Here is a 24,651-nt window from a genome sequence, read left to right as displayed (position 1 = left end):
TTAAGAAGAGGATGCAGAACAGAAGAGAACAAGCATTGCTTACAGAGGGCACTGCAGCTGCGAATTATTGTTTCTAAGGCTATTGATTTTTGCAGCAGCTGATATTTCAATCTGGGTGCAGCATGTCTGTGCCTCTACGCACACTGTCAAGAAGAAATATGATAGTGTCTTAAAAGATTAATAATATCACTGGTCCTCAGGAGGCCTGTCTTAATTCACTGGCCTGTTCCTTGACATGTACTGTAATTTATCTAGTCTGATTTGAATAGCAAATGGCAATCGGCTGCCATTAGGGAAATAGGCATCATTCTTATTGATCCAGCATAGGCTGGATTTTATTTAAGAGGAACTGCAAAATGTTATTAACTTAGCATGAGAAGCTAAGAACAGCCTTCCCCACAAGTATATGGGGTAGAGATAGGGTATAGAATATTAAACCAACAATGAAGGAGATAATAGGAAAGGAGGCATGATTCCCCCACCCCCACCCCATGTTCTAGCATAGAGAGAATATTTTGCTGTCTTATTAGCAAGTAGTTATTCTTCAGCATTTTTGTATAATAAAGTATTGAAGACTGAGGAAAGAAGGGAAATGGTTCTGTTTTTAGATGAACATGTAAAATGTATTCACCATATCTTTGGATACATCTATATGTTGCATTTGACTTCCATTTATGAGTAGTTCATCTGCCAATCTGCTAAACTTTAGTAGGAGCCAAGCGAGTAAATCACCAAAGCATCCAGCTTCTGTATTTATTATTGATAAATTATATGCTATTCTGGACAGTGTAATAGGTTGGTGGGAATTTCATATACTTTTTGACTGACTTTTCCTGCAATCTGAGTAATGCTAGCATCAATGAGATCTGAAATGATGTGGGTGATGTGAAGTGGACCACTTTTGGATTGGGGAACTTTTAAACACAGCAATGAAAAACAAAACTAACATGCATAAAATTGCTCCACCTTACATAGAGTTTCTGTGCCCCTGCTGCTAGGAATCTTGGTGGCCATCCATTCATTTAATCTGTGAAGGGGGCTTAGTGCCCAATTATAAGGATGCTACCAATGGACCATACCACTTAAATTTATGTAGTTCTGTCTTTTCCATGTAGAGAGCATGGCTTTAAGCAATGATGGCACCTTTAATGAATTTTATTTCTGTTCTGAACCTGACTATTGCTGAGTGATTTGTGAAATATTACTGGATAGTTAAATAGGAAAGTATATTAATTTGTGAAGAACTGAAGTAAGGGGAAAAAACTGAAATAAGGGATGAAAAACAAAATAAAACCAGGAAAGTGTCCTGATGGGTTAAAATACAAAATATTAATCCACATAGAATTAAATGCCATGAAAATGTCATTGAGAGCTGCAGTTTGCTTTCCTGTAGGATTACCAACCTCAGAGTGGTGGTACCCCACATAAAGAATGATCAGGGTTTGTTTCAGGGGAAAAAAACAAATATTACTAAAGTGTAGAGGGTGTTTTTTATTTTTAAAAAGGTCTAGCTCAAGTGTTCATCTAGTTGATGTGCTCTACTCATCTTTCTGTGTCAATCATAATGCTGAAACCCTTCTCCTGTATCAGAGCTCCAACACATCTGTGAGCAAAGACCCAACTGTCTGCTGCCACATCTCAATTTCATCCTCACATAGTTCCATTAGAGGAAGTAATTTTCTTTGTTTATTGAAACTAGCAGATAATTTGATTGAAGTCCAAGAATTATTATAGGACATCCCACCTCCAAGGTGTGACATGAGGTCTGGAATTTAACCATACAGGCAGGGTATGTTCATTCAAGTTTACCTCCACCACTAAGAAGAAAGAATGCACTCTCAGAGAAAGATAGTTATGTTCTACTTTTTCCCTTTTCTTTATTTCTTCCCTATTGCTCTGATACATCTCCAGGTTAGTATCATGAAGTCTCCCTTTGTTTCTCGCAAAGCCTCTCTCCAGGCTCCCTGGTTCTCTGGCTCCTGCCAACCCCCTGTCCAGTTTTTCTGTGTCTCCAGCATAACTCTTCCTTCTCAGATCCTCAAAATGCCTCCTTTGTCTTTATTCCCCTTTCCCTCTCTCATCTAGCCGTTCTCCCTGTGTTCTGCAGAGACATACACACGTTCACATGACTCTTGGACAAGCCATTAGTGAGAGACAGAATTGGGCATCTTAGTTATTAAAGATTTTAGTAATTGTTAGCTAGGGATTTGCCAAAGTAGATATTCAAGTTATTTTTGCTTGCTAAAGTATTTTGATTGGAAACTGTCTTTGAAATTTACTTTGTGTCTTACTTTTACAGTGCAGTCCTAAGCAGAGTTGCTCCAATCTAAGCCCATTGATTTCAGAGTAACTCTTCTTAGGATTGCATGGCCTGGCTATCCATTTGTTGTAGTGAATAAAAGTTACCCTTTTTAGAACAATGGTCTCATTCTCTTAGGAGGGAAATGCTGTATCAGTACGCAGTCTGTGTATACCAAGACTCAGGTCCCAAACGGGCCAGAGTTGGAGAGGCATGTGTGAATGGCCACACTCATGTAACATACCATTTCTTGGGTAAGGGGGAGCCTGGAGTTCTCCTGAAATTACAACTGATCTTCCAGTCTCCCTGGAAAGCAGACTCTACGGCCTCACATCCCCTGCTGAGCTCAAACTTTGCCCTTTTCTGGCACTTATCCCAAATCTCCAGGAATTTACGAAAGCTGGGGATGCTACCTTCATCTGTCAAAATAAATTGATTCTATTAATATCTATAGTAGAGATTAAATAAAATGGGTTGGGGGAGACATGATACATAAATATGAAAAATGTGATCTTCCTGCTTGATCCCTCTCTTGGGATATTCTGAGTTCAGATCAGAGCAATGGTTTAGAGTCATAAGGGAGATTTAACTCCTTCTCTGCACAGCTCCACAGTATATAAGCTTGGGAAAGAAAAAATCCTTTCTTTCCTTGCCTTACTCTTTTTCAGGCACAACAACAGTGCAAGACAGTTGGTTTAGTTCTGTGAAACTGTAGCAGGAAGGGTTTAAAAAACCACCTCCCTCCCACATGATGCCCCTGATATAAATGGTGTCCTTATCTGACTCCTAATTCCACTTCTAAAACCCACTGTGAATATATCTCCAAATATCACAAGTTAGTTTAGTGCTTTGTTCTACTTGACAGAGGAAGTTTTATGGATGCTTTATGGGCAGTTGTAGATGCGCCATTATAACCATTCACCAGGACTTTGCATTCAGTTAATTTTACTCACAGCATCACTATGTCGAGGTTCCCTGGGGAAATGCACCAAGGGAAATTATCACTGGAGGTCATATCCCTTGTGTTAGTGATGGTTTCTGGAAGTAGTACAGGAAGATTATATCCTTCTGTCTTCATGTGGTAGAGAACAAAATGCCACAGAAGGCACTCTTAGTTAGTATGTTTCTTTTCTTTTGCACAGAAAGCTTTGTTGAATAAGACAATAAAATGCTACAAAAATGCCCAAGTACAAAGCAATAAAATAGATTGAAAATGACTTTGTTATTTTGAGCAGCAGTAATTGCTATACATTGTGATGCTTGCATAAGAAATTAGATAATGTGTAGGAGAATGACATGCTATCCTTTTTATTTGCCTGATGACTTTAATCTCTGAGTGAACGACTTATTAAGGTTAATAAAGAAAAATTTGCTTGTGACTTGCAATAAACCAGAATTTAACCTACCCACCCTTTATGCATCTTTTCCTAAACAATGGAGGGATAAACCGCATATAGGTTCTAGTGCTTGGTGGTCTATGATTTTATTTATTTTCTAATAGGGATGTGAGAACAAACAGTGTGCTCTAAATTGTTTTTCTGCCTTTTGCCTGCCTGCCTAGGCAGGAATGCTATGGCTTTCTTAATTCTCCTGCGTGATTTATCATCCCCAATTCATTGTTTTGCATAACTCTGTTCAAAATGAAGAAATGTCATTATTTTGCAGTGAAAAAGTTGTCATTTGCATAATGCCTGCCATTAATTATTGTGAGACTAATGCAGCTGTTGATATTTTTAGGGCACAGTGGTACAGCCTGCACCTTGTATAATGTCATTCTGAAAACATTGGTAGTTAATAGGTGCCACAACATTGCACAAATGCAAGAAAGGAGAAGAAAAAAGAAGAGGACATAATAGAACAGGCTGTGATCTTTATTTAGCGTTTTCCCCCCCTGAAATACTTGGTGAGAGACAGCTCTAAAAGGAAATCAAGAGAACAGGAAGGTGAAAACAGAAAAGAAAAATAAAGAGGTAAATGCAGGAATGTTTTTATTCCCTTGCATTTTAGGACAACATGGATCTAATAAGTTAAAAACCACTTCTGATTAGGTGCTTAAAATAGGAATAGAGACCCACATTTAACTATGGGGTCTTTGGAGTGGGTTCTGTTAGCCTCACGGCAACACTTTTGGGAACAATGGGCAAACCATTAAGTGGATGTGTTGCATTTTCTGAATCTTTACAATGGGAGAGCTTTGAAATAGGTTTTATTCTAATGCATACTTTTTCTTATTTAATACTTTTTCTTACTGTTTAATATGTCAAGAATGTGCCCTGCTCTCCCGCCTTCCCCCCCACACAACTGGCAGATTAGTTTATTTTGTTCACATGTAGTTTTATGAATGGGGTTTTACGTTTCCTCAGAAATGTGAAAATTAAATGATTGATTTAAAATTTGATCCCAATTAACAGGGCATCCAGTATTTTAAAAATAGATACGAATATTTTTAATTCAAGAACTTACAAAAAATACAGATAACAGGTGCCATTTCCCCTTCTCCCACAGCCATTTCCCCTTCTCACACAGAGGGACTGCCTCTTTTAAGATGGTGCCTACTGTTAAACGTGCATGCATCATGTAAAAATAGGGAGGTTGTGGTTTCCAGAACAACTGCTTTGTTCTATGCAGATATATACAGATTAGTTAAGGTTTCTTAATCAGGTGACGGTCCTATTTCCTCCTTTCTTAGCTTTTTGACATGTAATATGAGCCATATCACAGTTGCTGGAAAAAAATAGCCTTGTAACATAATTGCCTGTGTGCCCCTGCCCACTTTGCCAGCTGTGCTTCATGCTTTTGGGAAAGTGAGCTTTGGTCTACAAAAACAGAGGCAACAATACATTGGTTAATCTTCTAATGTGTACTCTGTGTTATTTTTGATGTGTGTTAATAACTTAGGAAAGGCAGATGATTGTTTTTTCCCCCTCTGCTACAAGCATTTAAACAACAACATAGGAAATTAAACCACAAACCCTGAAATAATCATTGTAAAGGTTTGTTTGAATTCTGCACAGGATGGGAAGTCCAGCTCCAGAGCTGCCAGTCTGTCCTTGGATAATCCAGTCAACTCAGACTTAAATTTCTCTGTTTAATATTGGAAGAATCTAATGGGGATAACTAGCTGGATGACTTATTTCAGATAAAAGTGAAAGAATAGGTATTAAAGTTACTGGTCTGTTAGGTAGTATTGCTGTAAACATTGTTGCAAATGAAAATCTCATGGAAAGCTATATAAAATTAGACTGGGTATATTCAGAAGTATATTCAGAATATACTCAGTATATTCAGAGGTATCCCATGTTGTGTAGCTGTGGGTGCATGCTAGAAATAAAATTAGAATTCATTATTTGTGTTAACATAGTTACTTGAAGCCAGCTGGGTGACCTTGGGTCAGTCACAGCTAGAGATGGGCACGATCCCAAAAAAAATACCGATTAAGCCGTTCGTGGATCTGGGCCACTGCCAAACCCAGGCCACCGATTCTAACCGATCAAGTCCCATTTCCGATCCGGAATCGGGAAGGCCAAAGCGGAAGGGTTCCCCGCTGTTTCCAGCGATATAGGAATGGTAGTTGGTGGCAGCAGCCGCCAGGCCCAGTGGGCAGGGGGAGGCGGCGATGAGCCGCCTCCCTTCAGGGAGGGAGGGGACATTCACACACACACACACACACACACACACACACTTAGAGTGGGGGGGAGTTTTTAACCCAGCAACGAGCCGCCTCCCCTCAGGGAGGGGACATTCCCAGGGCCAGATCTACGGTTGCCAGCGCCCAGGGCAACCATAGTCAGGCTCTTGCACACACGCACGCACGCGCTCCTGGGTCGCCCCACCCACGCAGCAAGCTGTCTGTCCCGGTGCGCTGCGGAGCTGGCGGCAGCACGAGTCGCTCGGCGGCTGCCTGCGCCGTTCACCTGCCCTGCAAGACAAGGGGCGGCTGACTTGCCTGTGCGCCCCTTGTTCTGGGGAAAGGCGAACGGCACAGGCGGCCTCCCAGCCTCCCGTGCTGCCTTTTGCCTTTCCCCAGGACAAGGGGCGGCTGGCTTGCCCACGCGCCCCTTGTCCTGGGGAAAGACGAACGGCGCGGGCGGCCTCCCAGCCTCCTGCGCTGCAGTTTGCCTTTCCTTTGTGCCTATGGCTTCAGAACATCCCCTTCCCCCTCCCTCCCCTGGGTTGCTGCTCCATGGTTGGAAGGAAGCCTGCTAATCAAGGAAATCTGGGCTTCCATTTGTGTTTCGAGGGCGACAGAAGGAGGGCAAACGCAGCTCATTCCCCTGGCTCCGTTGCCCTGGGAATAAATTACTGGCGCAAGAGTGTCTGCAATTCCGAACAGAAACCGGTATATCCGATTAAGTCCCGAACAAGCAAACCCCCGACTGCTGGATCAGTTGCTGTGGACGGAACCGATTCGCTGAGTCACAATGGCGCAAACGCCAAAATCGGGGTTTTTTTGAAATCGTAATTCAGATCCTGCCCATGTCTAGTCACAGCTTCTAGGAGCTCTCTCAGTCCCACCCACCTCACAGGGTGTTTTGTTGTGGGGATAGTAATATACTTTGTAAACTGCTTTGAGAGGGCATTAAGTTGTCCTGAAGGGCGATATGTAATCGAATGTTGTTGTTGTTGTTGTTGTTGTTGTTGTTATAGTTGTCAAGATGGTGTTAACATGCCACTTTCCCAAATACCCTAATATATGGTGAGGACAAAGGTGGTAGTAGGCTTTAGAGAAGTATGCAGTGAATAACGTAATAAAAACTTGTGAGATTCTGACTTGCAGTTCAGACTGCCTGTGTATGAGATGGTATTTATTTAAGGCACAACAACTTTAAAGTTTTCTTACTGTTATTTTGAACCATGCATCTTATTTTACTATGTACAGCATATGCTCTCTAAAAAAACATCTTTGGAAGCACAGGCAATAGTTGAAATCTTGACCATTCTGAAAGTAGACATGAGCACGAACCATGAAAAAACTGAACCATATGGGTCGTGGTGTTTTCACGAACCAGGAACCACAAACTCCCACGAACTAGGGCAAGTTCACGAACCAGTTTGTGGTTTGTAGTTTGTGGGGTTAAATCCCCCTTTCGGGCTGCTTAGCTGATAGCCAGCTGATAGTTTAAAGGAACCTGAAGCTTGCAAGCTGCAGGGCCCTTTAAAGAGCTTGCAAGCAGCAGGCCTATTCTGCTGCTGTGTGGGCCCGCAGGGTGACAGAGAAAGCCAAAAATGCCCTTCAAATCGCCACCGCACCATTGCAGCGGCACAGAAAGGGGCATTACCCTTTAAAACGAACCAAATGAACCACTGGTTCACAAACCATGAACCGGTCTGGTTTGTGGGTTTTTTGGTTCGTATTCAGGTTCATGGCCATCTCTACCTGTAAGTTCCAATAGATGTCACAGAACCTTCAGGAATGCAAGGATGTTCTCTGTATCACAGACTCTTTGCAGACATTTGGTATGGGTCCTCTAAGCATGTATGAGGGGGCACAATCATGGCAGAAGACCCTAAATCCTAAACACAGTGTTGCATGCTTACAGTGCTTTGCACAGACTGTACATGTATAGAGTTTTTACTCTAGTTGCAAAAAGTAATGTTTCTAGTCATAGATACGGAACAAAAGCGCTTACAGTTTGTATGTGTTTAAGGTCTATACAGACAATAAACAGAATGTGCACATAGTTTAGAGACAGGGTCTGTCTCTGTGATATAACTTCCCTATCTTGTGGATAGACATGGGCACGAACAGCATTACGAACAGAAAAAAACCACGAACAGCCTAATCTGCTGTTCTCGAACAAGCTGTTCGTGAGGCTCCATCCTAAATGAACAGGTGGTCGTTAAAAGCCTCGTTCGTTGCCTTCGGCAGCTGTTTGGCAAGCCAAACAGTTTGGCACCTACTGCAATCAATCCCCTTGGCAACCGGAGGCAAGGAGGGACTGAACTCTGTCTGAATTCCTTCTGGCTTTCCTTTTGGCTTTAACCCTTCATGTACTTCCAGCAGAGAGTCCCGTTTTTGCCACTGTGAAGAGAAAATTACAGCCAACGGAGAGACCACTGGATCACGCCTTTCTCGGGGTGCAATCTCTCTGAAACTTGGGGGGTCTTCAGAGGACAGTGAGGACTATGTCCCCTGCAATACCCTGGTGGGTATTGGACATTGGGAAGGTCAGTTTGTGGGGTGTTTAAAGGGCCTTGCCCCTTGCACATGGCAGGAAAGGGCCCTTTAAACTATCAGCTGGCAGGTGGCAGGGGGGAATCCCCTGCCAGGTAAGTGGGTTTGAGGGGAGGGGGGGCTAAGTGGTGTGTGGGGGGGATTCTGGCTCCCATGAACAATGAACAATGAACATGTCCGGGAACAGTTCATGTTCATCCATGGTCGTTGTTTGTTGTTCGTGGATGGCACTGAACGACGAACAGGGTGTTCGGGAGTTTTTTTTCCGTTCATGCCCATGTCTACTTGTGGATATTGAGAAACACTCACACATTAAACACCTACAGTATGCCATAGTGTCACAGTTGTGTCATCTCGCTGTTGCCTTATTCGGGCTTGCATTGCTTAGTTTGTTTTCCTAATGCATAGTTTATAGCTCGTGCGTGTGTCTGTGTGTATTTATGATGGCCCCATCCTGTTTTCTAAGTGTATGGTGGTTCTTTTAAAAATCTGGCCAGGCCATTGAGAGGAATGAATCTGAGAAATTATGAACAGTCATATCTCTCATTAACATTACTGTTAGTTCCAGGCAGCTAGCACTTCTGAGGATGAGAGTGAACCATCACAGCTGCCTCAATCGTATCATTTATTTTATACAATTATAGTGTAGTACATGAATAACTACAGACTGGAAAAAGTTATATTACAGTCTGTGTTTACGAACACTTTTCTCATATGGCCCAGAGCTAACAGAATACATCTTATATTGTAAGCAACTATCCATGCTATTTACATTTTACTCTATCACACACATCCCTAAACTCTCACAGAAAACAGGTCTTATATTTCAGTAGCATTAAAAGTTTCAGAGTCAGGATTTCTGTTGTGGAACAATAATGCTTTTAATTACTACCAAATGTGGGCAATTCAGTAGTAAATCTGGAAGCCTATGTAATGTAGGTATTCTAAACATTCATTGTTTGAATCTTCTTTTACCGATAGAACTAAAGTCTGTGTTTTAGATGAGGTGTATGATTTGTTGTCTGTCAGATGCTGAAACTTGCCCTGTTCTGAAGCTTACCCTACATATCTAAAAATATGTAGATGGGTTTGCTCATTCTGCCATTGCCAGTGCAGGGCCCCCCAACATTTCTAGCCTTTAGCATTCTGCCTCAAGACAGTGAGCACAGCTACAAAATATCTGCTGCAGGAGGCAGACAATCACAGAATATTTGGGACTGAGGTTATGCATAATTCTAATAGTAACTTTTCAACATTTCAAGCAAAAGCTTTGTTTTACAGGATACCTTTTAAAATGAACATACTGTTTTAAAATATTTTCTTGTATATACATACAGCATACCATCAGTCACTCAATAAAGATCCTTGTGCTTTGGTGACAGCTGCTCCTAAAGCAACATTTTTAAAAAATCTGCTCAGCTAATCAGATCTCCAGTAGCCAATCAGAAGCTCATTGGGCAAAAGTGCCATCTGGCCTTGCCCACTTTCTAAAAGACTTGATGGGTGTCAGGAGAGGTATTATTGGGTACCATGGCACACACAAGCACTATGTTGAGGACCCCTGTGCTATTGTAGGCTTTTGACAACAAAGAGATAAATTGATGCATATGGTCCTGTATTGGTACACAAATAATACATTCAAGGAACCTTCTTGTCATTTTTCTTGACCTACTCATGCAATTATGAACAAGAAGGCATCATCTTGAAATGTATAGAAATGTGATGCAGATCCATTTCTGGAAGCTGTGTCAGCCTGTCCCACCTGTTCTCTCTTTCTGCATGCATTTGGGTCTTTTTAAAAAGTTAGATTTATGAAAAACCTAAATATACTATAGTATAGTACACAGTACACTGTGTCAGGGCTTGTCGCTGCCACCGCTGGGCAGGGCGCCGGCTGGGCCGGCCCTGACATCAGAGGGGCACCAGGGATGCTGCAGGACCCTGCTCTGTGGAAGGAGGGGTGGTATACATCACCCTGACTCCCTCTCAATCCACTCGCTGGCATGCTCAACCTGGCCTGCTTACCCCCTGTGTCATCCATCATCTCCTCCTCCCAGAACTGTCCTCCAAGCCTCCATTCTTGCACTACTCTGCTCTCATTCCACACCATCACTCCTTACTCACACCCACCACCTCAGAGCCCTTCCTAGCCACCTTATATAGAGCTTCCTTTCCCCGACCCACCCTCCTTCTAGGCTTGTTCCCTCTCCTGACTTGGCCCAGCTGTTCCTTCCCTCAGGTGTTTCCCTCCTACCACTAATCCTTTCTTGGCTTCCTTGCCTTGCTGGCAGGGGGGGGTTGAATGCGAGCCATCCCCAGCTGAGGTCTCCTTGGCCTTGCTCATGAGGAGCTGCCCCAGTAGGCCTTTGAACTGCTGCGCTTGCCTGGCCTTGCTCATGAGGAACTGCCCCAGCCAGCTTCTGTGCTGCTGAGCATGCCTGGCTTTGCTCGCGAGGAGCTGCCCTAGCCGGCTTCTGCGCTGCTGAGCTTGCCTCGCCTTGCTCGCAAGGAATTGCCCTGGCCAGCTTCTGGGCTGCCTGCTCATTGATGCTGGGCGGGGCTACCCATCTCCTTCCCCAGAATTCCTGTGGCAGCTCCACCTGGAGGGGCTTGGCTCCTAGCAACTCCTGAGCCAGGCTACTGTCCTCTCGCCAGGGCGTGACTCTGGGCTGTAGTGGCTGCTTCTCCTCCTTGGCTGGTAAGGGCTCTGTTTGGGCTGCTGCTGGGTCCCTATTCCCCCTGCCTTGGCCCTTTTCCTCTGTCCTGCTTAGCCCCCTCTCTTCCCCCTGGAGGGTGAGACTGGCTGGTCTCTCCCTGCTCCCTCCAGCCCTCTGAGGCTTTGGCCTTTCGCCCCTTCCCCCTGGAGTGGGCAGGTTTTGGACATGGTTTCTGGCTGGGGTGGTAGGGCCACTGCCTCCCGGTTGCCTCCCACTGCTCCCTCCTGGCAAGTCTGGGGTCTGGGACTCAGACCCCGGACACACTGTATGGTACGCTGTGCTATATGGTGCACTATACCAAAAAGTTGCCTGCCTTAATAAGTTTTCTGGATTTAATGCAAGCAACGGTGTTTGTTTTGTGAAATTTCATGACAACTGTAATGACAATTGTAACACAATAAAAAATAGGACTTCACTTAACATCACAGTCAGGATTTGATTCTGTTCTCATGTACCTTTATGCACATAATTGCATTCCAGAGAGTTAATTTGGGACTTCACAACAGTTGGGATTGTTATGAGTATTTGGAACACTCTCTGACAGATCTCGTCTCTTTGCGTGGTCCACAAAATAGGATATAGCATTCATAAACTTCAGTATTCTTTTACTAACAGACTTTCTTGGTCTGTCCCAAGATGTGATTTAAAGTAGAAAACAAGGTCCCCTCTGGTGGACGAACAACTACTGAAGTAGAATGCAAGTTTCATGGATGAATGAAAGAGCAGTTTTGAATATTTACAAGTGATTGATTTTAAACCTTTATTGAGATGTGCAAATGCCAAACAGCTCTCTGTCCAAGCACTCATATGTGCATGTGACTAATCCTTTGCTCTGTATGTATGTTTTCTTCTCACATGTAGACATGTAATTCTAAACTAACTGTGATGTTAAAAAATTTAAAGGGAGACCTGTTGATACACTGCTTTGGGAAGTGAAATGTAAAGAAATCCAGCAAGGTCATTCCTCTCCCAAATACAGTTGTATGTACGTGCATGTGTGCGCATGCGTGAGAGAGAGAGACCTTAATAAACCCAGGACATAGTATACTTAGCAACTTTTTCCATTCTAAATATTGTGTATTTCCATTCCTCAATAATCAGTGAGGTTAGGAATTATTATAATGTGCCATTTTTCTTGAGCAAGATTTGGGTCCAGTAGCACCTTAAAGACCAACTAGATTTTCATGGTATGAGCTTTCGAGAGTCAAAAGGCCTTTTGTCAGATCAAAAGTTCATACCCTGGAAATCTAGTTGGTCTTTAAGGTGCTAATGTTCCCAAATCCTGCTTTTCTACTACACACCAACATGATTACCCACCTGAAACCCTTTTTCTTGGGAGCTGTCCCGCAGACAGCAGGGTTTGTTGTTTGCCTTCTATTCTGTTGTGGGAACTGAATGAAGCCTATTTCGATGTTTTGTGTGAAACAAGTCTATGAAATGTTGCTATTGTTGACTAATCTTAGGTTCCTGTACAGTAATAAAAATATTACAAACAGCAATAAGCATATTCAGAAGTGGCACAACAAAAAAATCACAGAAAAATTGTATCTCCAAATTAACCCCATGGGTATCTCAGACTTCTGTACTAAATGGGAACCTTTTTTAGAATTCCTTTCTAAAAATGAGCTTTTGTTAACAAAATTGCCCTCTCAAGATATCCTAGATGTGGAAATGTGGGGTTTGTGGTAGTCTTACCCAGATAAAGTTCTATTTAATACTGCTTTTTCTATAACAGCATTTTACTTGTTAATTTAATGTAAGTTAATAGCTCATAATATGGTTACAACGAACTGTTTTAAACATCTGTCGAAGTCTGTTAATGTTATGTTTTGTGAGTTATATGTTGTAAACTAATTCAAAATTAATAATAATTAAAAAAAAAAAAGAAGTGGCACAACAGATCTATACACAGCCAAAAAAGATTCAGATGTTTAATATAGGATCAGCAATGGATGTTTTTTTTGCTGATCCTTACCTCATTATTTTTCAACACCTGTTTCCTGTCCATACATACCAATAGCCGAATTGGTTCATCATATTCCATGACATAATTTTTCTCAGCTGAGTTTCATAACAGCCACATTTTTTCCCACCTTCCCTGTATACATTATCCGTTCCCGAATTAGCACTTCTTGGAAAATTTCCATTGCTAGCCTATAGGACTTCACTTTGTTGCTTGCATTTGATGGTAGTTCTATCTCTTGGTTATTAATTCACAAATTCTTTAATCTGTGTACTTTCCTGTTTTATCCTAGCAATAATTTTAGTAATCTGAAACAAGAAAGAAAGAAAGGAAATAATATCTGAGCACAGAAGTGTTTTTATAGAAAGCCTTAGGTCTGGCTTGAATGATGATTTATAGTGTTTTATAATGGATGTGAACCCCCCCCCCCATATAGAATGTCCCCTATTACAAAAGACAAACTGATCATTCTTTTGATGGTTCAAGTGTAACTACAATCCCTAGAATTTGCCTTCCAAAGTTTTAAGGAGCAAAGATTATCAATGTTGTAATAGAAAGCTTTATATTAAAATGATCTCTAAAGTTATTTTACAGTGTTAATGAGACTTTAGGCTGCCTCTGAAATTCAATGAAGAGATTTCTACTGCTTCAGAAAGGAAATGAGCCTGAAACCCAGGGTGTGAATGCCTTCTTGAAGCAGTGCTAGGGTGGATAAGAGTATCAGGTTTTGGGATTTCCCTCATTTATTTTCCTGCTTCTCTCTTACACAAATAAAAAGTTTGCAGTCATCTGTACAATGGCTATACTAACTGGAGTTTTCAGTAATAGCGAAAAGGTTGCTATCTAGATACAGCTGAATGTAGCCTTGGATGTGTGCCGAGTCTCTCCCATATTCCCTGAACTTTAGTTAGATTCTCACGTTGTCTGATCTTGTCAGAGGACAGAATGTATTTAATAGAAATCAGGTTGGAAGGGGAGAGGAATAAGCTTCTTTCATGACTTGCCATGTAGGGTTGTTATGCATTTCTGCACAATGTAGCCAGTTCCAAACATATCACATTACAAAAACCCAGTTATAGAATCTCCATTTCTGACGATTAATATCTTATTTCTACTTTGGGGATCTCAGTACTCTTTATTCTTGGTATCATTCCAGGCGATATACAATTGTTCCAATTTAGAATTCATAATTTAATTGGATGAGCTCTGTACCCCTCGCTATTTGAACTTCTCATGCTACCACTGAGATGGAAAATTTGACTGTCACTTCCTGGATTATCATCATCTCCAATTCAGTCATATTTACATTAAAACTAAATATAGTTCTGTAGACCTCTAAGTTATTTTAGTCTACCAAATGGCACTTTCCTAAGGAAAGCAAAAGTTTGTGTACAAAATGAACTAGCTTTTTTATTGAATTGCATCATCTCTGAAGCCCTGGAAAAACTTTGAAACTCTGTCCTGTGCACACAGTGCATACTCAGTGCTCTAATTCAAAAAAGAGCAGAAATCTTTGAGTCCTTGTATTTGCCTGCATGTCTTGCTGGAATAGGGTTGCCAGATTCAGGTTGGGAAATACCTGGAGATTTGGGGGGTGGAGCCTGGAGAGGGCAGGGTTTGAGGAGGGGAGAGGCCTCACAATGGTATAATGTCATAGAGTCCACCCTCCAGAGCAGCCATTTTATCCAGGGGAACTGATCTCTGTCACCTGGAGATCAGTTGTAATTCCAGGAGATCTCCAGCCACCACCTGGAGGCTGGCAACCCTATGCTGGAAGCCATTCTAATAAAAGGATGGTATTGGGAGATTTTGCAAGAGATTGGAGACTAATTTGTTTTACTTAAAACTTCTCCCATGGAGTCTTTATCCTCATAAAATACTTTTTCTGCACTGTGTGATACTACAAAAAGACAATGGTTGCTTATTGTATTTTGACAAGTGAGAAAACTGATTTCTCAAATATAGATATAGATTTATCTGGAATTATGCCAAGTTTTTCATTTGTCATAAGAAAATTTATTCCCTCCATCAAGGCTCTCACCAGTATAGTATTACTTCCAGTAATGGTGACTAGTATAAGAATGTTCAGGATTTCAAAGCTCTTGCCTAGGAGCAGGGATAATTTTCCTGCTGAGAATGGTGAGGGAAAAAATTGAAGTATTCAAAGAACAACTAGATCCTGAAAAGATTTGTAGAATTCACTGCAAAAACCCGGGAGATATGCCATTTGGACAGTCCTTTATAGCATTTTGAACTTCATCTGTCGATATTTTCTGTTTCAAAAATAAACTTTTTGTTCTGTAATCTCTGGGATTTTAGGTCCCCTGCAAAGAAAAAAAAATCAAATTAAAACTGTGCGTTTCTGTATAAAAAGAGATTCTTGAGGTGCAAAACTTCTGTTGTTGTTGATGGTGAGAGACATTTCTCTTACTGCTTTCTTATAATGAATTTCTGTTATAGTTGAGGGTGTAATGGTTGGGGCATTAGTGGGATAGCATATTTTTGAAAGCATACAGTTGGCTTTCTTTCCAAATTAAAAAAAAAAAATCATTGGGCACATGAGAGAGCTGCTAGTGCCTAGAGATGTGAAAATGTTGCCAAATTGCACATGAATATCTTCAGCTTAAGGTTTTGTTTCTTAGGAAGTACCAATGATCAGTTGTTGTTGAAGAGATTTTAGCATTTTTTCCAGGATGATCTGCTGAGAAAGGGCGGCTTGGGTTTTCATCATCTAGGTAATGGCCTTCCTCTGATATATGCTTTAAATGACCTTGGGGAACAGTATCCTCTTGTCATTTATTTCAAACCTCTGCTGTATATATTCACTGATAAATTAGGAAGAAGCTTCCTCTTTTTTTTAGCAGCTAAGAGAAGAATCTCCAGATGGTACCCAAATACTGACATCCTGTGCTGTGTACATAGATAATGTTGGATAAGGCTGAATTGTGGAGCATTAGGTGACAATAGTATCACTTTACCTTAGAAATCTTGATATTCTTTTTGCAGATTATCTCAGTGCTACTACTTATCCAGTATTATGACAAATGAAAAGGAAAGTCTTTATCACTTTTGTTTATTGAAGTGTGTGTGTTCACTCTTAACAGAAAAATATAACAGAATTTTTTAGATATGACTTACTGATTCGTGCTTATTAATGTTTGTTTTCTTACATGTGCATCTTAGTGCTGAGCATTTTACTCTAATGTAAGTTTTGTTGAATTCAGTGGGTCTTGTTCTGAAGTATGCAGGCAGAGGATTGCAGCTTTGAATTTTTTTTTAAAAAAAAAATTATGGGCGCAAAGGGCAGTGAAAACACCAAAACGTTAAGAGACTTACATTTTTTGGATATCCTAAAAATAGTCTGCCAGTAATGTGTAAAAAAGCAAAGGGTATTTGTGCATTTAAGCAATAAAATTCTTGAAGTGCTGCAAGTTTCTTTTGGTTCATCATCCCTGCCAATTATTTATTTAGTATTATTTGTATATGGATTTGTGTTTGCTTCCTAAGTGTGGGTAATAGTCACCATCTTTTCTGAAATAGACAAAGGGATTCTGTCTATGTGTTATCAAGTTTTATATCACATTTTACATACTGACTATTAAAATAATGCATATTGCTTTAAGTGCATATATTCAGAAATACGTTTTGTGTTCTCCTGCATATAATATTTTTTGCTGTTTTTCACTAAAAGTATTTGTAATTACAGTCATTTATTAGAAATACTATGTTACTTTTGGATGACAATGATATAATTAGTATAGTAATGCAACAGCATTTCATATCCTCAGTTTAAAGGATGAGTTTTCTAAACAATATACCTTTTGCTTGCAGTGTTCAATAGTAGCCCATGTCCAAACCAAGGAAATGTCTCTTAGACCTCTTTAAATGTATATTTGATTTATGTCTTACTTGTTGCCCTCTACATACAGTGGACCTAATCCAACTAAAGTTATTTGTGAGCCAGTGTGATTGTGACATTTTAGTTGTCACTTCAGGTTATTTAGTTGGTTTCAAAGGAATTTAACAACCTATAAATGGAATGGCTCAAAATTTTTGAGAGCATATGGAATGACCATTGGTCCATCTCATGCATTTTATTCATAAGTAAGACTGTCTGAGATAAATGCAACTTACTCCCAAGAATATACTAATCAAAAACACTACAGGCCCTAAAATGTATCATGAGAGTTTTAAATACATTCTGTCATAACATAAGTCAAAAGAAATTATTTTTTTTCTTGGAATATATATCTAACAGTCAGTACAGTAGTCCAAAAAAAGAAATCTGGAAAAAATAAATGTTTTAAACTAAATAAGCAATGTCCAAGTTATTATTGGAGATTTTTTAACAATTATTGTTAATGGAAAGTAAATACTCTATAATTGAAAAAAGTCTGTACAAATATAATTTATATATCCTTTGACAAATCTTGATATATAAACATGGAAAACGTGAAAGTTGAAAAACATAATTGCTTGTTTCCAATTTTTTAGTACTTTTTTGAATTCGATTCCAGATATTTCCATATAACAATAAACTGCTAATCTGAAAGCTGCTAATCTGTTTTTAATAAAAGTTTAGATTCTATATGATTTAATAAGAATATTAAAATAGTGTTTTGAAGACAACAAGAAGCCTGCAAACTGTATGATCCAGTCATGATTGTACAGAAACTATTCTTATAATACTTTGCCCATTTTTTTAATTCGTATTTTCATGTTATGTTTTGCCTCTAATATAGAGGCCACTTGTACAGGTGGAGATTGCATTTGTGAATGCTATCATAATAAAACTTTGAAAAATGGAACCACCACTTGCAAAGTGATTGTAGGAAACATCCCTCAATGTTGTTGCTGCTGCTGTGCTAATGCTACAGTATGGAAGCAACAGAACAGGCAGACAGCCAGCGTTTCCAGCATTGTGTGAATGAGATTAATTCCTAGTAACCCTACAACATGGCTGTAAAAGAACTAACAGCTGCTGCCGGGCACCAGTGCATAATTGAAAAAGAGTGTAAATTTAAGATAAGAACAATTGGCCTATAGCTCAGTAATGAACAACACTGCCAAATCACACCTTAAATGATGGCTAATTTACCATCTTGTTGCTCAGCTTGATATAGTTTGTGTGTACATGTGCATGTTCATGTATGTATGTATGTATGTCTTTCTGTCTGTCAGCACACATATACCATCATGTAGTGATACGCAGATTTCTCATTTTTATTGAGCTCATGTTGCCACTCTTGGAAGTACGACATGATACACATCCATACAAATTCTTAAGCGCAGTGGAATTTCTGTTGATATATATATATGTATGTTTGTGTGTGTGTGTGTATATATATTGTCTTTGTGTATGAGAAACAGATGCACTGTAGGCAGATAAAGTAGATAAATATAGATTCAAATAGAAGCATAAGTGTATAAATATAGACACTATATGGAGAGAAGGCTGGCAGATCAGCACAGTTTCATTATTACTTGTATTCTGTATAATAAAAGAGTAGCTGACATTAAAATGACTGACTGAATGACACTGTCAGATTGCAGAAGACGTAGTGTAAGGTAAGAAAATAACCTTTCTAGCAGTTTGAAGAGCAATTAAGCAGGAAGATTTTGGTGCCTTTCATTATTTGCTTAACACGCTTTTGCGAGATTTTATTTTTACAGCTGAAGAGTAAAACAAAGTATGAATTCTATTCTAATATAAGTGACTAAATAAACAAAAAACGACAACAACAACCCTGGTTTTGTAACATGGCAGAGTGTAGTTGTATATATGTTTCACAGACTTAGTATGAGTTTGCCAGTGCTGTGCCTCAATCTTCATATCTAATTTCATAAGAAGAGCTCTTTTCTTTGGTACAGTTAGGCCTCAAATATAAATGTGCTGAGCGTTTGTATATATAACATGATATTGAACCCAGTCAGTGTACTTCTCAACCAGCCTTTGTTACATGGGTAGTTTACATAGCAAAATATAATTTCATTTTACCCTTTACATTGCTTGTTAGTTTGTTCCTTTTCTTTCCATGAATGTAATGAAAGACTCAGTCCAAATACTGCCATCGCTTCTCCAAATAGAAGCAGCTTGCTTCTATTGTTCGGTCTTGTGTATTTAAAAACTAATTGTGTTACTTAGAACAATTTTTGTTTAACATACAACATAACTCATGTAAGCAACAAACATAGACCTGAATGTAAAATGTCTTGCTTCAGCAATGGTCCTAAGTATTTTTAATGTAGTTTTTACAAATATCTTTGTGCCATTCATCTATGTTGGAATTGGGAGTCATGCATAGCTAAAGTAGTACATCAAATGAGTAGTTTCATTTGAAAACTCTTATTTGAGTTGTGAAATTTGCTTTACATAAAGTCCTAAATAATTGTCTGTGCTCTGATGCATGCATGGATTTCGTATATTTGCAGGTTCCCCATTAATTTAATTTCCCTATTAAACTAATACAGAAGCTATTCTGGGTTAAGGAGCTCTCATACGTAACATAAGTCACAGTACAAGTAAGGTGTGTGTTTTTTTTAACTTTATTTGTAATTTCTTTTGATTTTACCATTGATATCACACTGGAACACTATGAAGAAAATAATGCATGTGGGTGTACCTCATCATGAAATATATTACTGTTTCTTCTAAATAGCTTCCCCCCCCACCCTTTACAAAAATGATTTAATTTTGTTAATTGTTATACCCCAGGGTGAACAAACATAATATTTGTAGCCATCTCAAGATTTATTCGAGTTTCCAGAGACCTTCTTTCCAACATTGTTCTAAGCACAAGCATATTTTAAAATTTACAATCATTTTGTATGTAATGCAATATACTATGGAGCTCCACTCTAACCCAGTGTTTGTTTATTAATAGCTTCCATTGTGTTTAACCTATTCCTAAATGATGGCGCTTACGAAATTCATGTGATGAAAAGAAAAGATACAGCAAAGGTAAGGTGCCAAACAGAGCTGCTCTGTTTCTCTTCCTTGTCTCTTTTTTGCAATTTATTTCTTCAAATATGGCCTTTCCTTCACCTCACATTATTGTCTGATGTAGTTACAGTCTGGAAGTCATATAGGGTTGTCACTGTCAGTTCCATCGTGGGAAATTCCTGGAGATTTGGGGTGTAAAGCCAAATCCTAGGGAGGGTGGAGATTGGGGAGGAGAGAGACCTCAGGGGGGATAATGCCATAGAGTCTACCTCACAAAACAGCCATTTTCTCCAGGGAATCTAATCTCTGTGGCCTGGAGGTCAGTTGTAAATTTCAGGAGATCTCAAGCAACCACTTGGAGGTTGGCAACCCTAACGACATAAAGACATACGATATGATGATGCCATGTTGTATTTTTTGTAATAAACAAGAAAGAATGTAATGAAAAAAGTTACTATTTCTCTGCATACGGCTTTAGCTACTTGATATCTTACAGAAACAAACTACCTATTCCCTTCTTCATTTTCTTTACCGCCTGGCTAATTTTGTCACTATATTACAGGAAATTCCAGAATGCAAACAACCGCAACTTTTTCCTTTATACATAAGTATTATGAAACTCTTTGTTTAACACATCAAAGGATTTTCCCCTTGCAAATACAAAATAATATGTTTTCCTTGAGCATTACATCTACATGAGTAGATGTTTTTCTTGTTACTTTAAGTCTATTTAAGGTAAACTAAAGGAAAAGAAACTAGAATATGAATCGACTGTCATTTTATAGAGTTGTTCAGACAAGCTGTTGTTGATCGGACAAATAGGCAGCCATCACCTGCAACCTGAAGTGGTACTATCCAGGAAAAGCTTGGCCACTTGATTCTGGTGGCTGTTTGGGTTATTCCTCTGACTATTTACTCCTGAGACTCCTTTGCATCTGCTAAAGGTTCAAGGAATGGCTCGTAGAAATCTGCTCTGTTCACCACTTATTTGGTTTAACTTGATCTGTTTCATGAAATTCCTGGTTCTCTTCCCTTTGATATCAATAGAAAATGACCCTGTTAAATCCAGGAAATACTTAACCTGGGTACATTTGAAAATCACACTTAAAATTTTCAATCTTTGAGAGTCTTTCTTCTCTGGTATCACTTAAGATTTGTCAGTGGGTTATACAGTGCCCAGTGAATAAAACAAGGCTTCTACTAGGTTTAATCTTTCTGCTCTCCCTGACCCAGTTAAATTTGTGTTTCAGCCTTTTAAAGGAAATGGTGTAAATAAGTATTTTATAATGTATTTTATCAATCTCATTGTATTCAGGTCTAAATTAATGATTTTTTTTGGTTCACGTTTACCCAAACATTGCTAATTAGAACTAGGCATAGAGAATTTTTCTTTCATAGTTAAAATGCTTTTCAATATCAGAATAAGCATCGGACAAATGGTCCTGATAATGAATATCTCTTAATCTCTGAGAAAGGGGATGGAATGGAGTGAAATTCAGTTTCTATATGTAATCATTAATAGCATATCTTGATGCTGTACAGCCAGAATAACAGAGTTGGTCCAAAGACAGAAAGGTATCTAGGTTTTTGGATCATTCACATGGCTAGAGCTTGTTTCTTTCAGCAAACATGGAACTTGTATCAGCCACAGCAAAATCTTCAGAATGAGATAATGTGAGCTAAAACTGTATTTCATCACAGTTGTTGATTTGCAGCCGCTACCATGATTGTGTATCTTTTGTGCGCTTAGAAATTTAGTACTCCATGTGTGTTATGTGCTGTCAAGTCACTTCCGACTTATGACGACCCTATCAATGAAAGACCTCCAAAATATCCTATCATTAATAGTCTCCTTTTTGGTTTTTAGTACTCCATACAGGCAGAAAAAATCCAGATTCACTTATCACAAATCTTAGGTGGAATAAATGGTATGAATCATGGAAACTAGCTTTCATTTTAAACGTACAAAAATGTTTGCTAATTTAAGTGTGATTTTTCAAAAAGCCAGGTGAAAGGGAAAGAGACAGAAAGAGGTATGGCAGTGAGGGGAGAGACTCTGTTCTCATTGGCACATTCTGGTCAGCTTCCTGTCCAGCTGCTTTCCTTCCAGGCAGTGCTTAATTAAAAGATGCCATGGTCTGAGCCTATCTGGATGTAATGCTTACTGACTTGCCGTTCCTCCTTCTAACAAATGCAGTGGCAGAGGAAAATTACTCGTATATTCACCTGCAGCTGTCTTATTAGAAATACAGCATATCTTTGAGAGCCAAATCTGCACATTCAAAGATGTTCTGAAGAAGGGATAAATGAAAAGAGGTATAATAACACTGAAGAAACTAAGAAAAGAGGGAGGAAAGCAACGTGGCAGTTCCCAGAATCACAAGAAATATGGAAGAAAGGAAAATTTGCTCCTTGACAACTTAGATTTGGAATTTTTTTCCCCGGATGTATCTCTGACCTATTTTCAGATAGACCCCGCTCTATTTTCATATAGGCCATTTCCACACACGTTGAATAATGCACTTTCAATGCACTTTCATAATCCTTTAGAAGTGGATTTTTTGTTCCACACATGTTAAATCAGTTTCAAATCTTCACTAAAGAGTATTGAAAGTGGATTATCCAACGTGTGTGGAAGTAGCCATAGACTAATGAGTCTGTTATGGTAAGTAGGGGCCCCACTTGCCTATAATCCTGCTGGTATAAATAATATACTCTGTGTTGATTAGACCTTTTTCACCCTCCATTTATCAGTATTTAAAGCAAACTAGCTGGTTTGAGTAAGGTTTGAGTAAGACCATGGCATCTTTTAATTAAGCACTGCCTGGAAGGAGAGCAGCTGGACAGGAAGCTGACCAGAATGTGCCAATGAGAACAGAGTCTCTCCCCTCACTGCCATACCTCTTTCTGTCTCTTTCTCTTTCACCTGGCTTTTTGAAAAATCACACTTAAATTAGCAAATGTTTTTGTACGTTTAAAATGAAAGCTAGTTTCCATGATTCCTATTTCATATCCAGCAGTAATGACGGATATCACCCTTCCTGTAGAAAGCATATACCAGTGCGTTATGAGGAATTCTTGCCCTTTGCATATACTAGGTGGGGTCCTATTGGTACTAGTAATAATTATGGTGAAGGTTTTAATGGAATTCCAGTGTAGTTTGCAGTGTTAACATTTGATATATTATTAATAAGATTATTATAGTTATGTGTCTGTATTGTCTGGGGTTAGATTACCTCAGTGAGGCACAAGGTTGGCAACCTCCAGTGGGGCCTGGGGTCTTCTGGAATTACAACTGATTTCCAGATGACAGAAATCAGTTCTCTTGGAGAAAATGGCAACTTTGGAATGTGGAGTCTATGGCATTATGCCCGTTGGGGTATCTCCCCTCCTCAAGCCTCCCCTCCCTAGGCTCCACATTCAAAATCTCCGGGAATTTCCTAACCCAGAGCTGGCAATCCTAGTGACTCATGCCAAGTTTATTATAATAAATTACAGTACAGTGCTTGTGTGTTGAATAATTACAAAAAAGAGTTTATGGAACAAGATCTTTCAAAACAAGATCAGCCATTACTATCCTTATTAAGCATTGATATCCTGCCTTTCTCCAGAGTACGGCTAATAGTAAAGTTTATTAAATGTTAAGATTCAAAGATCATAGACTATCAGGGTAAGCTTTTTTGTTCTTTTCCACAGTTTGAAAAAGTCTGTCTGTCTGTCTGTCTGTGGGTTTTGTCTGTTATTTGGCTTTTGTAACTTTATTTGGCTATATATTACCAGAATTATTCCTCCTGGCAAGCACATTCAAACCTAAAAAGCATGAAAGAGAAGAGTGCCCACAATACCGCCTTTTAATTCCTAGTCCTTTTTTAAAAGCTTCAGACCGGAAGACAATGAATCTATTTAAGATCCTTTTTTGGCTCTGGAATTCTCATACAGCTCTTTTCCTGTCACTGTATTCCCAGGAACATCAGTGTCTTCTGTAAAGTACATCTTCTTCTTAGTGCTCTCTCTTTCCCCCCCTCCCTCCCCCTCCCCAGGCACAAAAATGGGAATGAAAAGCACCTTCTAGCCCCATAATTAGTTACTTTACACATAACATATACAGAATATGTTAAAGTTTTTTTCCCCTTGGGTTAATAAATTTTATTTCTGTTAAATTACTAATGCTTATAAAATAGGGAAATATTATTTTAATTGAATTTTGCTTTGTTTTATAAAAGCAATACAAAATGTTTGAATCTGTATATTGATATTCTTATTAGGAAAACTTCAGAGCCATAAATTGGGGAGGACACATGGTAGGGTGGAAAAAGAGATACGTAAAATCTATTTTTTTAACAATCCCATTTTTAAAAGGGAAAATATTTCAAACTCCACTAACAGTGCAATCCTAAGAACACTTTCTTGAGAGTAAGCTCCCTTGAATCAACTTGAGTAGGATTCCAAGTAGAACTGCTTAGGATTGCTTTCTAAGTTTAGCAAGAATTGAATTCTTTGTTCTTAGAAGTCTTTAGTTTGCATTCATTTTTAAAGGAGGCTCTTCTGAATGCA

The 24,651-nt window shown here is 39.3% G+C and overlaps 1 long non-coding RNA gene across 1 annotated transcript in view; it reads left to right on the top strand.

Annotated features, from left to right (window-relative positions):
- LOC129326670 (uncharacterized) overlaps positions 1-20,098 on the top strand; it is a 198,763-nt gene extending 178,665 nt beyond the window's left edge. Inside the window, exon 3 of the long non-coding RNA XR_008596719.1 lies at positions 20,039-20,098. This is a non-coding gene — a long non-coding RNA (uncharacterized LOC129326670). The remainder of the gene's footprint in view (positions 1-20,038) is intronic.
- The last annotated feature ends 4,553 nt before the right edge of the window (positions 20,099-24,651 follow it).

This window comes from Eublepharis macularius, chromosome 3 (assembly GCF_028583425.1).
Source record: "Eublepharis macularius isolate TG4126 chromosome 3, MPM_Emac_v1.0, whole genome shotgun sequence".
In the NCBI taxonomy this organism is placed as follows: Eukaryota; Metazoa; Chordata; class Lepidosauria; order Squamata; family Eublepharidae; genus Eublepharis; species Eublepharis macularius.
Note: the sequence above shows the minus strand (reverse complement) of the source record. Positions and strands in the feature narration are given on the sequence as shown.